Below are 13,219 nucleotides of genomic sequence, written 5' to 3'. Positions count from 1 at the left end.
TTACATCCCACTTCATTGTAAACATTTTCTGTTCTTTTTCCAATGGGGCCATCTTTCTGTTTTCTTTCAACCTTGCTTCCTCAGTGAGAAGAATGCTGGTGTCGGCGACCCCTTGAGCCCTGTTTTAGCAGTAATGGCTGGTGGAACCAGAGTCCCTTCTCTCTCCTCCATGTTAACAGAATGTGGAAGTATTCCTGAATCACCAATCCTTCATAATGGGAAGAGGCAGGTAGAAAGCAAAAGCCTTGAGGATGTCACAGCTCTTGCCCCCTTCAAGTTTAATTTTTTTTTTTTTTAGAATCTTTTTTTTTTTTTTTTTTGAGACGGAGTCTCGCTCTGTCGCCCAGGCTGGAGTGCAGTGGCCTGATCTCAGCTCACTGCAAGCTCCGCCTCCCGGGTTCACGCCATTCTCCTGCCTCAGCCTCCCGAGTAGCTGGGACCACAGGCGCCCGCCACCTCGCCCGGCTAGTTTTTTGTAGTTTTAGTAGAGACGGGGTTTCACTGTGTTCACCAGGATGGTCTCGATCTCCTGACCTCGTGATCCACCCGTCTCGGCCTCCCAAAGTGCTGGGATTACAGGCTTGAGCCACCGCGCCCGGCCTTTTTTTTAGAATCTTAAACTAAATCCTTTATTTCAAAAACAAACATAAAATAATTTCCCAGGCAGAGAAAAGGTCTGAGATGGAAGCTTTCTTGTTAGCAGTCCCTTCCTGCATAAACCGGGTTGGATAAAGAGGGGAGAGAGAATGGCCAAGGGTATGGAAAGCTTTCACAATGCATGCCGAGTGTGAAGTGACACCCCCAGCAGATGGGGTTTATCATCTTTACTTAGTCACACAACATCAAGGACTGGTTAGTTCCAGGGAAGGGCTCCATTTCATCACCTGGGTCAGTTCTCTTCCCCCGCATGCTCCACAATGCAGTAGAACCAAACAACACGTTCACCTACAATAGAATGTTTAAATAACACCTTACTTCTTACTTATAACTGCCCTTACTTCTTTGTGCTGTCAGGAAAAGAAAAAAACAGAAAGCAATAAAACCCAAACCCTTTGGCAAGCCAGCCGGTGCCTATTCTCCTAGGGCATTTTTAGTGGAACTTCAGCTGGGCCTTGCCCTCCTCCCAATATCAGTGAGGAAAGTGGCAGCGGGATAGGTTTGCTCATGTGCACTGCAGTAGAAAGAGAAACCAAACACAATTCAGGCCACAGGTGGATTCTGGCACATTTTTAGATTGGATTGGTTAAAAGTGTCATGTTGTGCACAGGATGCAGGCAAAGGAGTTTTTTTTTTGAGACGTAATGCCCGAAGGCAGCATGAACGGTCCAATCTACCCTTGGGGAGGAGCTCCCTGTGTAAGGACAGAGAAACTAGGGGGCCTCGAGGAAAGTGTTGGTTCGGAAGATGGAGGAGACAATCTTTCCGGTGGCATTGATGGTGCCTTCGCTGTCTGAGCTGGACTCGGAGTCGCTGCTCCCAGAGTAGGCGCCCAGGCCCGGGAGGATGCCGATACAGACTGCAGCAGAGGGGCAGTGGATGGAGGGGCCACTCAGGGAAGTGTTTCCGAGAGACTTGCAGGATGAGGGCTCTTGATTCTTGTCATCTGGCTCAGGGTCTGGTTTCAGTCTTTTCACACGGTGGCCACTCTCTGAGCTCTTATGCTTCACAGCTCCTGCCAACAGCTTTGCCTGGGAGAACTTGTTCTTGGTTTCTATGGGCTTCACAGTCAGTTTCTTTTCCACTTCCTTCTTGTTCTCTTGAGAAATTCCAACCTTCTTGAGGTTATTTCTGTATTCCTTCAGTTCTTTCAGTTCTTCTTCTCTTCGTTGCTTTTCTATTAGTTCCTGCTGTCAAGAAACCTCATCGAGGAAGTTGGTCTCATCTTCATCTAAGCCTCTTACCATGTTTTTGAATTTGAACTGTTCCTCATACTCCTGCTGCTTCCTGTCCTTCTGTTCCTGTAGTCTTTCATACAGAGAGCGAGGGTCATAAACCTCCTCTGGACATTCTTCTGGATCTTCAGGTTTTCGAACTTTCTCCCATTCTTCTTGCCTCCTTTTGCGCCGTTCATCTAGTTCTGCCTCAGACACAAACCTCTTTTTGATAACAAGGTTACCATCATCCCCTCCATCCATAATGGAACAACCAATCTACCGGCGCGCGGGAGGCGAGACGCTCTCACCTCGGCGGCGCCTACCCCAAACCGCCACCGCAGAGCCGCTCGCTCTTAAAAAAGAAAAACAAAAATGAGAGGAAGAAAGAAAGAAACAGGAAGGAACGAATGAAAGAAGAAAAAAAAAAAAAAAAAGAAAATAGCCTTTGCTTTTGTATTCCTTTTGACCCTTCAGGGCTTCCTCCAAGTTTAATTTTTTAAAGAGGAAGCAGAGAAGACCAGCCCCATCTTGTTTCTGGAGAAGGTTTGCTTCTGAACTGCTTCCACTGCTGCTGGTTATGAACGCTAAGAGCAAAATGGCGTTCTAAGCTCCTTCTGGAGCTCTGCTGTGTGCTGTAACCTTGCGGATGCTTGGAGCACCCACAGCCGGCCCGGCCTCCCTCGTGGACCATGCCTTGGTCCCCAGTTCTGGCTCTCAAGCTGCTGTCACATCTGCCCTGTGCCCACACACTGCTGACCAGCTTTGGGTTCTCAATTGCCTGACTCGGGGTTCGGCCAGATGTGTTGGAGCAATGTGGCGGGAGTGAGCCAACACCCCCTTTGCCCTTCACAACGTTCTTCTCCCGAGGATAAGAAACAACTAAAAAGAAAGCCTGATCCACGTCAAGGCTTCTGGCAGAAAGGGATGCATCTGTTCTTCCTAACAGCAGACAGAGTTTTAAATTAGGATGAAAACAACTGTGTCTAGTTCCCAGTTAAGACACTGACACTTGAAGATTTATATAGACCAGGGTTCCTTAATTGGGGATGTACATTAGTATTGCATGGAAATGTTTTTCAGTACATTCTGACGTAGGCCCCTCTCTATACCCACTGAGTCAGAATCTCCATGCGGGCCTCATCTTCAGAAAATGTTGCTAGGGGATGCTGCCAGATATCTCTGTTCAGAGCCATTGGTCTAGGAAGAATGATCCGGAGCTGGTTGGAGGCTGCAGTGTCATGCTCTTCAGGCGTTTCATCTCCCAGGGCACCGTTGTTTTGTAGGGCAGCAGGGTGTCACTCAAGATGCTAGTTATAGCGAGTGAAGGTAGATGGCTGAATGCTCAGAAGAATGAGTGAGTGTCCGAGTTGTGTTTCTCTTCACTGTGCAGGTGAGCACGGTCAGGTGCCTTCCTGGGGTGAAGGTGATGCTAAGACCCTGTGGCCAGGGATAGGCAGCCCCGTCACAATCCTGGCTCTTGGGGTATTAATTAGGCAAGACACTGTGAGGCCCTTGCTTGATTTCTCCAGGCTTGTATCTTCTTGCTAGGAAGAAGGTTAGATTGGGTAATATGTAAGGACCTCTGAAGTTCTAGGCTACTTTGAGGTCAACTTAAAACATTTAAAAAGTATAATATAAGTGACCTATTCTCATTCTAGAAATCCAAGAAACACTGGAGTAAGCAAAAATAAAAGAAAAACCCCATTATCCCATGACCCTGCCTCCCAGAGAACCTTTAGAGGTGAATTTTTCCTTTTAGTCCTTGTGCAAAGATACAGACACAGATATGCATTTTAGTATAATATGTATTTTACTAAAAGGTGATTGTATACTGTATATGATCTTGTACTCTATCTTTTAAGTGAACCTATAAGGAACACAGGAACCTGTAAGGAACCTATAAGGAACGCCTTTCCATGTCACTAAAGGTGCACTGGACATATTTAACATGGGGGTAGATAGCTTTGTGACCTAGGGCCTGGCCTTGGGAACTGCTTCTTGTTCAGCCACTTCCTAGCTGTGTAACCTTCAGCAAGTTACTTTATCTCTCTAAATCATAATTGCCCTCCATGGAAAATGGCTGTAATAGTAATAGTTACTTTATAAAGTGTTCTGAGGATTAAGTCAGACACTGCATGCTACGTACTTAGTGCAGTGTCTGGCCCATACAAGGATCAATAAATGTTCACTAAGAGTGCTGCATATCATTCTATTTTACTCGAGTGCATAATTTAACTAATCCTCTATTATTGCTTATTTGGATTTCTCTTTGCTGTTATACACAATGATGCACTGATTGTTCCACAGATAAATATTTGTGTATATTCTTAGGACATATTCCTAAAAGCAAAATCGCTGAGCTAAAGGGCAGGCACATTTTAAAGAAGCCAATACATAGAGCCAAGGTGCCCAACTGAAAGGTTGTGGCAGCCTATGAGAGTGGCCATTCCCCACATCTAAGGGATGTGTGTGTTAGTTTTCCTTAGATTTTATTTTGTTTTTGAATTTAAAGGAGAGGGAAAATGTCTGAAAAATGGTGTCATGATTTTATTTTACATTTATTTTTATATACATACTAATTTTGCCCATTTTTCTATTGGAGCGTTTCCCTCTTTATTGTTGACTTGTAAGATCATTCATACAGTAGCAATCCTTTACTTTTAGTTATTAATTCATTCATGAGAGCTACCCAAGTCCCAGGGGTAGCACCTGGTGGTGAATGAGACAGTGAATATCCTTGCCTTGGTGGATATGAAGTTCAGGCAGGAAAATGGATATGAAATAAATGATGAAAACCTGAAATCAAGAGTATTACAGGGCTATGTAGACTATTGGGCTTATCCTGGGAGGCTTCCCACAGGCAGTGATGAGTGAGAAGATGTTACAAAGACAGGACTTAGCCAGGGATAGACTGGGTAGATAGGGGCTCCAGGAATGTAGGTTGAAAATATTTTTTTTTCCTAACCGGTTTCTTGCTTGAAAAAAACCAAACAGGCTGGGTGCAGTGGCTCACGCCTGTAATCCCAGCACTTTGGGAGGCTGAGGGGGGCAGATCACGAGGTCAGGAGTTCAAGACCAGCCTGGCCAATATGATGAAACCCTATCTGTACTAAAAATACAAAAATTAGCCAGGCGTGATGGCGCATGCCTGTAGTCCCAGGCACTTGGGAGGCTGAGGCAGAAGAATTGCTTGAATACGAGAGGTGGAGTTTGCAATGAGCCAAGATCACACCACTGTGCTCCAGCCTGATGACAGAGTAAGACTCCGTTTCAAAAAAAAAAAAAAAAAGAAAAGAAAAGAAAAGAAAAGAAAAAAAACAACAAACAAAAAACAAACAAACTTAGCTAACTTAGCTCATAGTCTATCTTAGGGTTTTTAAATTAGTAAAATCAATTAGTATTTATTTTCCTGCATATTTTCTACCATTGGTATTTTACTTGGAAAGTCTACCCCATGTAGTTTTTATTTTTAATTTTTTGCCTTCATTTTATAACCTTTATTTATTGTAAATTGACAATTTATAATTGTATAAATTTGTGAGGTACAAAGTGATATTATAATTTATTCATACAATGTGGAATAGTTAAATAAAGCTAGTTAACATATCCATCACCTCAAAACCTGTACAATACTCTCTGATTAACTATATGCACCATGCATTGCAGTAGACTCAAAAAAGAAAAAATCTGTATCCCCCATAACTGAGACTTTGTACTCTTTGACCTTCATCTCCACATTCCCCAGCCCCCAGTCTCTGTAATCACCATTCTGCTCTCTGATTCTATGAATTCAATTGTTTTAGATTCTACATTTGAGTGAGAACATGAGGTATTTGTCTTTCTGTACCTGGCATATTTCATGTAGCATAATGATCTCTAATTCTATCCATGTTGTTGCCAACGATAGAGCTTTGTTCTTTTTAAAGGTTGAATAGTATTCCATTATGTATGTATACCATATTTTCTTTTTCCATTTATCTGTTGATAGACACCTATGTTGATTCCTAACTAGGCTGTTGTCAATAGTGTTGCAGTGAACACAGAAGTGCAGATAGCTCTTTGACATACCAAAGGGTATATATTCCCTTTGATATATACCCAGAAGTGGGATTGCTGGATCACACGGTAATTCTATTTTTAGTTTTCTAAGAAAATTCCATGCCATTTTCCATAATAGCCATACTAATTTTTGATGTTACTAGAACCCTTCATCCCAGGTGCGACAGATGCGCATTTAAAATAAACACCAAAGATTGTCCTTCTATAAGTGCCTTGTGGGGTTGGGCTCATGGAGAGAAAGGCTGACCTTCATGCTGACCTCTTAACCTGTGCCCAGTGAAGCATGCAGTCTTATACTTCAGGTAATAGAAACTGGATAGGAGAAAAAAAAGTCTGGATTCACAAGAGACTTGTGAAGGGGAAAAGTTTATTCTTAATCCTCTCTTCTCTGAGCTATTCTATGTATAGCATCTCATACACTTAGCACATCTATATGGGCCCAGGTTCCTCCATTGGTATAAGACAAAAATTTTAAATCAAACCAATTCATGCTAAGATGTGAATGACTAAGTAAGCTATCTGCCTCTAGTCTATGTTTATTTTAACAGAGTACCATAAAAAGGGAATAATATACAATGTGTGTATGTCATTGGATGTTCAGTCTGATATCCACGTCAGACTGAATGTAGAAGATAAATTTTTGGTTAAATGAATCTTTACTTGCATGCTTAGCAGCAGTTCCAGAAAGATGCAGAAAGTTGAGAAGTGTAGAGTATACTGGTTAACAAAGTGAATTCTAGAGGCAGGATACCAGGGCCAAATTCTAGTTCTGCCATTTACTAGCTGTGTGACTATAGGCAAGTTCATTAACTGCTGTGCTTCAGCTTCCTCATCTACACAGTGATAATGATAATATCCACCTGATAGTAAGAGTGAGGGGATTGAAGGATTTCTTAAATATATGGTGGCCAGAACACTGTCTAGCATGGAACAAGTGAACAAGAGATAATAGTGGCTGAAAATTAGAAAGCTTGACTCTTCTCTTTACCTATGTCCTGGGGATTTTGATACTTTACTTTCTGGGCTTCCTCTTATTTTCCATGTTAGTACATCTTGCATTGCTATAAAGGAATACCTAAAACTGGGTAATTTACAAAGAAAAGAAGTTTAATTGGCTCATGGTTCTGCTGGCTGTACGAAGCATGGTGCTGGCATCTGCTTCTGGTGAGGCCGCAGAAACTTACAATTATGGCGGAAGGTGAAAGGGAGCTAGTGTATCACATGGTGAGAGCTGGAGCAAGAGAGAGAGAAGGAGGATGTCTCTAACTCTCTTCAATAGCCAGATCTCCTGTGAACTGAATGAGAACTCACTTATCATCAAGGGGAGGGTGCTAAACCATTCCTGAGGAGTCCCCCCACATAATTCAGTCATCTCCCATCAGGCCCCACCTTCAACCTTGGGAATCATATTTCAGCGTGAGATTTGGAGGAGACAAACATCCAAATCATGTCACTTGCCTGTCTGTTTTCTTTGTGGCTCACCTACTCCTCAAATTTTGCTTACCTGTGATGATTCCTATGATCCCAGCCTTGGCTCTCTCCTTTTCTCTCTGTTCTTTCTCCCTGGACCTCTTTGCTTCTGTGGCTTCATCTGTCACCTTTTTGAGCTGATTTCCCAAACTCATATTCTCAGGCCAGCCTATCAGTTTATAACATTTGGGTATTCTGTGAATTTTGTTTGTGTGTTTGCAATCATAACACCATAGATTAAACTGCTTGAAATGGTAAAGGAGTTAATTAGCTGAAATATCCAGAATAAATGGCTTTAGGTATGGTTGACCCAGGGGATCCCATGATATATCCAGGGCCCTGAGTTTTCTCATCTGTTTCTCCTATGTTTGTTGGCATTGGACTGATGGCCAGCAGCTAAAAGTACTCATGCTGCTGCTTTTTCTGCCCTGCCATGAGTAGAGAGAGCTTCTGCCAGCAGCTTTAGAGGTGAATTAATTACCCTACACAGCATAGCTTTAGAATCTGGACATTGTTTTATGACAAGATGGGTGAATGGATCCTGATGGACAAAACCAGCAGATATTCACTACAGTTGTATTGCCTTTTCTCCAATTCATCAAAGCACCACCAAGACAGCAGAGCTGGCATGAGTTCTGCACCCATGGATTCAACTAACCATGGGTTAAAAATATTCAGAAAAAAAACCCCCACAAAATTCCAAAAAGCAAAACTTGACTTTGCCATGTGCTGAGTACTGTGTTTGAATCTACACGAATAAAGTGATGTGTAGACACTGTGTTAGGTGTCACAAGTAATCTAGAGGTGACTTCAAGTGTACAGGAGGATGTGCATAGGTTATATGCAAATGCTATGCCACTTTTTATAAGGGATTGGAGCATCCAATGACTTTGGTATCAGAGAGGGGCCCTGTGACTAATCCCCCATGGGTACTGAGGGTCCAACTGTACTTGATGCTTCTGCTCTGGCTTTGGGAGAGTCACCATTCCCCCACTTTCTGTGTTCAAAAGCTCAGCATTCAAATTTGCTCTTCCCTTTTTCTCTATCCCCACAAGCATTCCATTTAGTAAATCCTAGGATATGCTTGTTGCACAATATCTTTCTCTGCCCTACTCATTGGTTCAGTGTACTACCAGCCCCACCCAATCTCTGTGGCTTTCTGTGGACACTGGGGTCCACTGTAAATTCATTGCCTCTCTTCCTCTGAGAAGTATGCCCACAGCATCCATGCATTCTTATTATATTCTGTTTTATATTGTTACTTATGTCTACCTTTCTTCCTCTCCTACCTATGCTACCTAGCTGGATTTGGAATACCTTGTGTATTAGGTCATTCTTGCATTGCTATAAAGAAATACCTGAGACTGGGTAATTTATGAAAGAGGTTTAATTGGCTCACAGTTCTGCAGGTTGTACATGAAGCATAGTGCCAGCATTTGTTTCTGGGGAGGTGTCAGGAAGCTTTTACCCATGGCAGAAGGTGAAGTGGGAGCAGACACATCACATGGCCAGAGCAGAAGCAAGAGGGAGTGGTGGGGGGAGGTACCATACACTTTTAAAGGACCAGATCTCACACAAACTCACTCACTCACTCACTGTCTTGAAGACAAGACCAAGCCATGAGGGATCCACCTCCATGACTCAAACACCTCCTGCCAGGCCCCACCTCCAACATTGGGGATTACAATTGAATGTGAGATTTGGGCAGGGACACACATCCAAACTCTATCACCTTGGAAGCCAACCTCATACTTCGCCAAGTCTCTGCTCACCACCCAGAAAAGCTCTCCGTGGTCTCGAGACTCAATCACAGCTCTTGTTGACTGAGGGAGCCCAGACTCCTGGCAGTATGCAGTGACGGTAGCATTCTGTGTAGCCGCCATGGACCTCAGACTCTCCTAGGGCTGATGGGATTGCCTAAAATTGTTCCCTGCAGAACTGTGGGTCCATGGGAGAGGAATAGGTGTGATTAGAAAAAAGTTCCAGGATCAAACAAGTTGGAGGAATGCCACCTCAAACAAGGTTAGCATTGTCTTTACTATACGAATTTTCAGAGTCTCGATAGAGCAATGTTTTCATGAATCTGTAGATGATTGTGTTTTCCAAATGAATTTGACAGTCCTCCTTTTACAAATAGAATTTTGTTAGGTGAGGGTCTTGTATCATTCCTTGGCAGTTGTCAGCTGTGCTGGGTGTGGCAGAGACCTCCCAGGGACAGACTGCCTTGCACTGTGGGTTCTGCCCTTGCATACATCCATAGATGCATAGGGAACTCTGTCGTGCTCTATCTCATAGCCGTGTTCATGTACTAAGAAGCTGCAGAATATGATGGTGTTCTATTTTTCTACCTTGTAAAGCTCATGGAAGACTCTGATAATCTACAACAACACAATCTTAGTTCAGGAGTCCCCTGGAAGCCAGATATAGTGTTTAATTTGTATGATAGAAAATGGACACTTAATAGTTTGCCAACTGGCTGAAATTAGTGAGATTTTGATACGCTGCATTTCTTTCTCAAAAAAGATCTGATTTAAAAATCACTGCTGGAAATAGACATTTCTGAAGTCTTACTCTTTTCCTTGAAAAAATGTGTTGTCCTTTAATCAAATGACATTATGTTACATTGATATGATGTAAAGGTTGAGTAATAAGCAGGTGTTAAGCTCTTTTCATTCCTTGTGCACGTTTTCTTTTCACAAAGGTTTTTCCTACTTTTTGTTATAGTTCTTGCTATTTGATGACAGTAACTGTAGATTGTAGGATGGTCAATAAGAAGGATAAAAGAGAAGCTGCTACTTATTTATCAGAATGTATAAGTTCATGCATAAGGGCAGGAGTAACTCAAATACCTATGGTAAGTATTTTCTGTAAGCCTTTCATGGGGGAATGGAGAGCCTCTTTCAACAATGAAATAATTATTACAACTGGAAAGTGGGGGGAAGAAGAGGCAAGGAGCCAGGTTTTAGCAAATGCTAAAATCTAGCAAATGCAACAGCTATTCAGAGGGTCAGACCAACATCTCTAGAGGAGGCACAGCACAGGTCCATCAGAGAAGAGTGCCAGGTATGCATTTTTATTGCCTTTTATAAGTGTGTGTGTGTGTGTACGTGTGTGTGAATTTGAAGGGGATCACACTGGGTATGCCTCAAATAAGGTGGAAGGTAAGGTGAGTTGTGGTAGAGTGTGGGAACCAGGAAGGGGCTGTAGACATCTGGGTTTTAAATTAAGCACTCACCTCTTAAACCAAATCTGTCATGAAGTCACCATGATTGACCAAACATGCAACCAAAGAGCTGATGCTATGCACACAAGCACATTAAGATGGGACCTGTTTTCTTCGAATTTCATGTCACTCTTTGGAGAGTCAGACTCTAGTGCTTTCAAGAATCACCTTTAGGGCCAGGAGCGGTGGCTCATGCCTGTAATCCTAGCACTTTGGGAGGCCGAGGCGGGTGGATCACGAGGTCAGGAGATCAAGACCATCCTGGCTAACACGGTGAAACCCCATCTCTACTAAAAATACAAAAAACTAGCCGGGCGTGGTGGTGGGCGCCTGTAGTCCCAGCTACTCAGGAGGCTGAGGCAGGAGAATGGCCTGAACCTGGGAGATGGAGCTTGCAGTGAGCTGAGGTTGCACCACTGCACTCCAATCTGGGCGACAAAGCAAGACTCCATCTCAAAAAAAAAAAAAAAAAAAAATTAGGATCACTTTTAGATGGTTGTTAAAATCCAGATTCCAGGGACTTCTCTTCCCAAAATTCAAGTTCAGTAGGTCTGGGGTGGGAGCCTGGAATCTGCATTTTCAGCAGGTACTCAGATGCTTCTGATAGAGTTAGGGTATGCTCAGAGCCACCTTCAGAACCACTGGCCTGGAAGGCTCCATTTCTGGGCAGTGAATGGGCCTGTCTGTCTCCCTGCTGGATGAAGCCTGCCCATAAACCATGCAGCCTGGCGGTGCTATCAAGATAATACTGCAATCGGAACCCAGATGAGTCATATGTAAACTTATTAAGTTCAAATGTTTTTATAAGCAACTTATCCTTTTCAAAAATCAGGTTATAGTAGATTTGGGAGGGAGTCTTTGAGTTTGCTTGTCAGAAAAAATACCAAATGCAGATCTGGGGACATTGCCCCCCAAGCAATAGATTCTGTAATGGCAGGAGCCTAAATCTTTGTTGATGATCAGATGACTAATTATACTGGACTTCTCTACAAGAGTCCTGCTGTGTGTTACATATTTCTGGCCTCTTATTATCTGGAATGCAGTAAACCAGCTGCATGTTAAAAGCCCTTCAGTCACCTTAAAAGTATCCCAGGGGGTTCTTTCTTTCTGTCCTACAGAGTTTAGAGTCTCCCCTGAGGCATGGGCCTCAGTCTTTGCTAAATTAACTCTTCAGGTATTTTTCTATCAGGATTGGATAGGGAGAATCTCAATTGCCTATAAATTACAGAGTCAGCACTCTGTGGGACATTGATGTAAATTGTAGCCTTGAGTTTAACCTAATCCTAAAACGGTTTAGATTTTATGCAAAACTAGTTTAACACTGTTCATTGCTGTATTCTCAGGCTGCTGATAAAACGATTGAGAACAACATGGAACTCTTCTCAATGCTTATTTTTGTTTTGCTGGTCTTCAACATGTAGGCAGAATTTTTTTTTTTTTTTTTTTTTTTTTTTGGTGGGCCAGTCTCTCAAACTTCATCATGTAACTCAGGCTATTAGCGTTTCTCAAAGTCCAACTCGCAATACTATTATCAAAATCTAAGGGGGAAAGAAATGTCTTTTGTCAGATCAAAATCCAATCTAAGTGGTGTGAAGCAATGCCATTCTTCTATTAAACGTGTATTTGAGTAACCGTGCGACAATTAGATAATTTGGATGTTTCTCTGTCTTTCATAGCAATTAGGAAGATATTCATCCACTTCCATGTTGACGACATAATCTTAGTACCACCTATTGGAATGGCCATAAAACACTGATGAGCTCTTTTCCTGATTATCATCAGAAAGTATCTACTATACGAAAACTAAAATTATTGTGGCTGACCAAGATTCCTCAGAGATAAGCTAGACTTTGTCCAAACTGGGAAATTCTAAATAAATAACTCATGCAGACTTAAATAAGATAACAAATGTAAAAATTCTGGGTAGAATGTGAAGCTCTATTCATGTTAGAGACTATTTTTGTGGTTCTTGCGGGTACCTATGGCAGCTAACAGCCTGATGGACTCATGAGAATTCAGCGCTATTGACAATCTGAAAATTATCCTGGGGCCATATTGGGATTTCAAAATTATTGAGGTACCCAGGCAGTAAGACTTAACCTTAAAAATTTCAGACCAAAATATTTTCTTTCCTTCTTTGGCTCAGAAATCTGGAGGTTGCAGTCCAAGATCTGTCAGAGTACTTGAGCAGATTTTAAATCCAGTTTTTATAAAAGGCTTTGGCCCTAGCTTTGGGCCAGTGGGTCTCAGCTGGGGTTGTTGCTCTCCCTACCCCAGGGGACATTGACATTTTTGCTTTTCACAGCTGGGTAGAGTACTACTGACACATAGTGGGCATGTAGTAAGGTGCCAAACATCCCACATCCTACTATGCACAAGACAGCCCGCGCCCCCTCCTCCAGTCTAAGAATTATCTGGCCCCAAATTTCAAGAGTGTTGGAGTTGAGAATTGCTCCTGGCCATCAGGGGATCACACTGGGTGTGCTTCTGGGCTTGCATTTCATCAAGGTGTGAACCACGCTCCTTCGTTTTCTCAGAAGGTCTTCAGTTCTGCATCTGACATCAAACAAAGACTCAGAGAGTTTTCTCTTTT

At 42.6% G+C, this 13,219-nt stretch overlaps 1 pseudogene; it reads right to left on the bottom strand.

Moving 5' to 3' along the window:
• Window positions 1–601: 601 nt before the first annotated feature.
• On the bottom strand, window positions 602–2,356 carry LOC102134927 (PSME3-interacting protein pseudogene; annotated as a pseudogene).
• Between the last annotated feature and the right edge of the window lie 10,863 nt (window positions 2,357–13,219).

Source organism: Macaca fascicularis, chromosome 4 (genome assembly GCF_037993035.2).
Source record: "Macaca fascicularis isolate 582-1 chromosome 4, T2T-MFA8v1.1".
NCBI lineage: Eukaryota > Metazoa > Chordata > Mammalia > Primates > Cercopithecidae > Macaca > Macaca fascicularis.
This window is presented reverse-complemented; position numbering and strand designations above follow the sequence as displayed.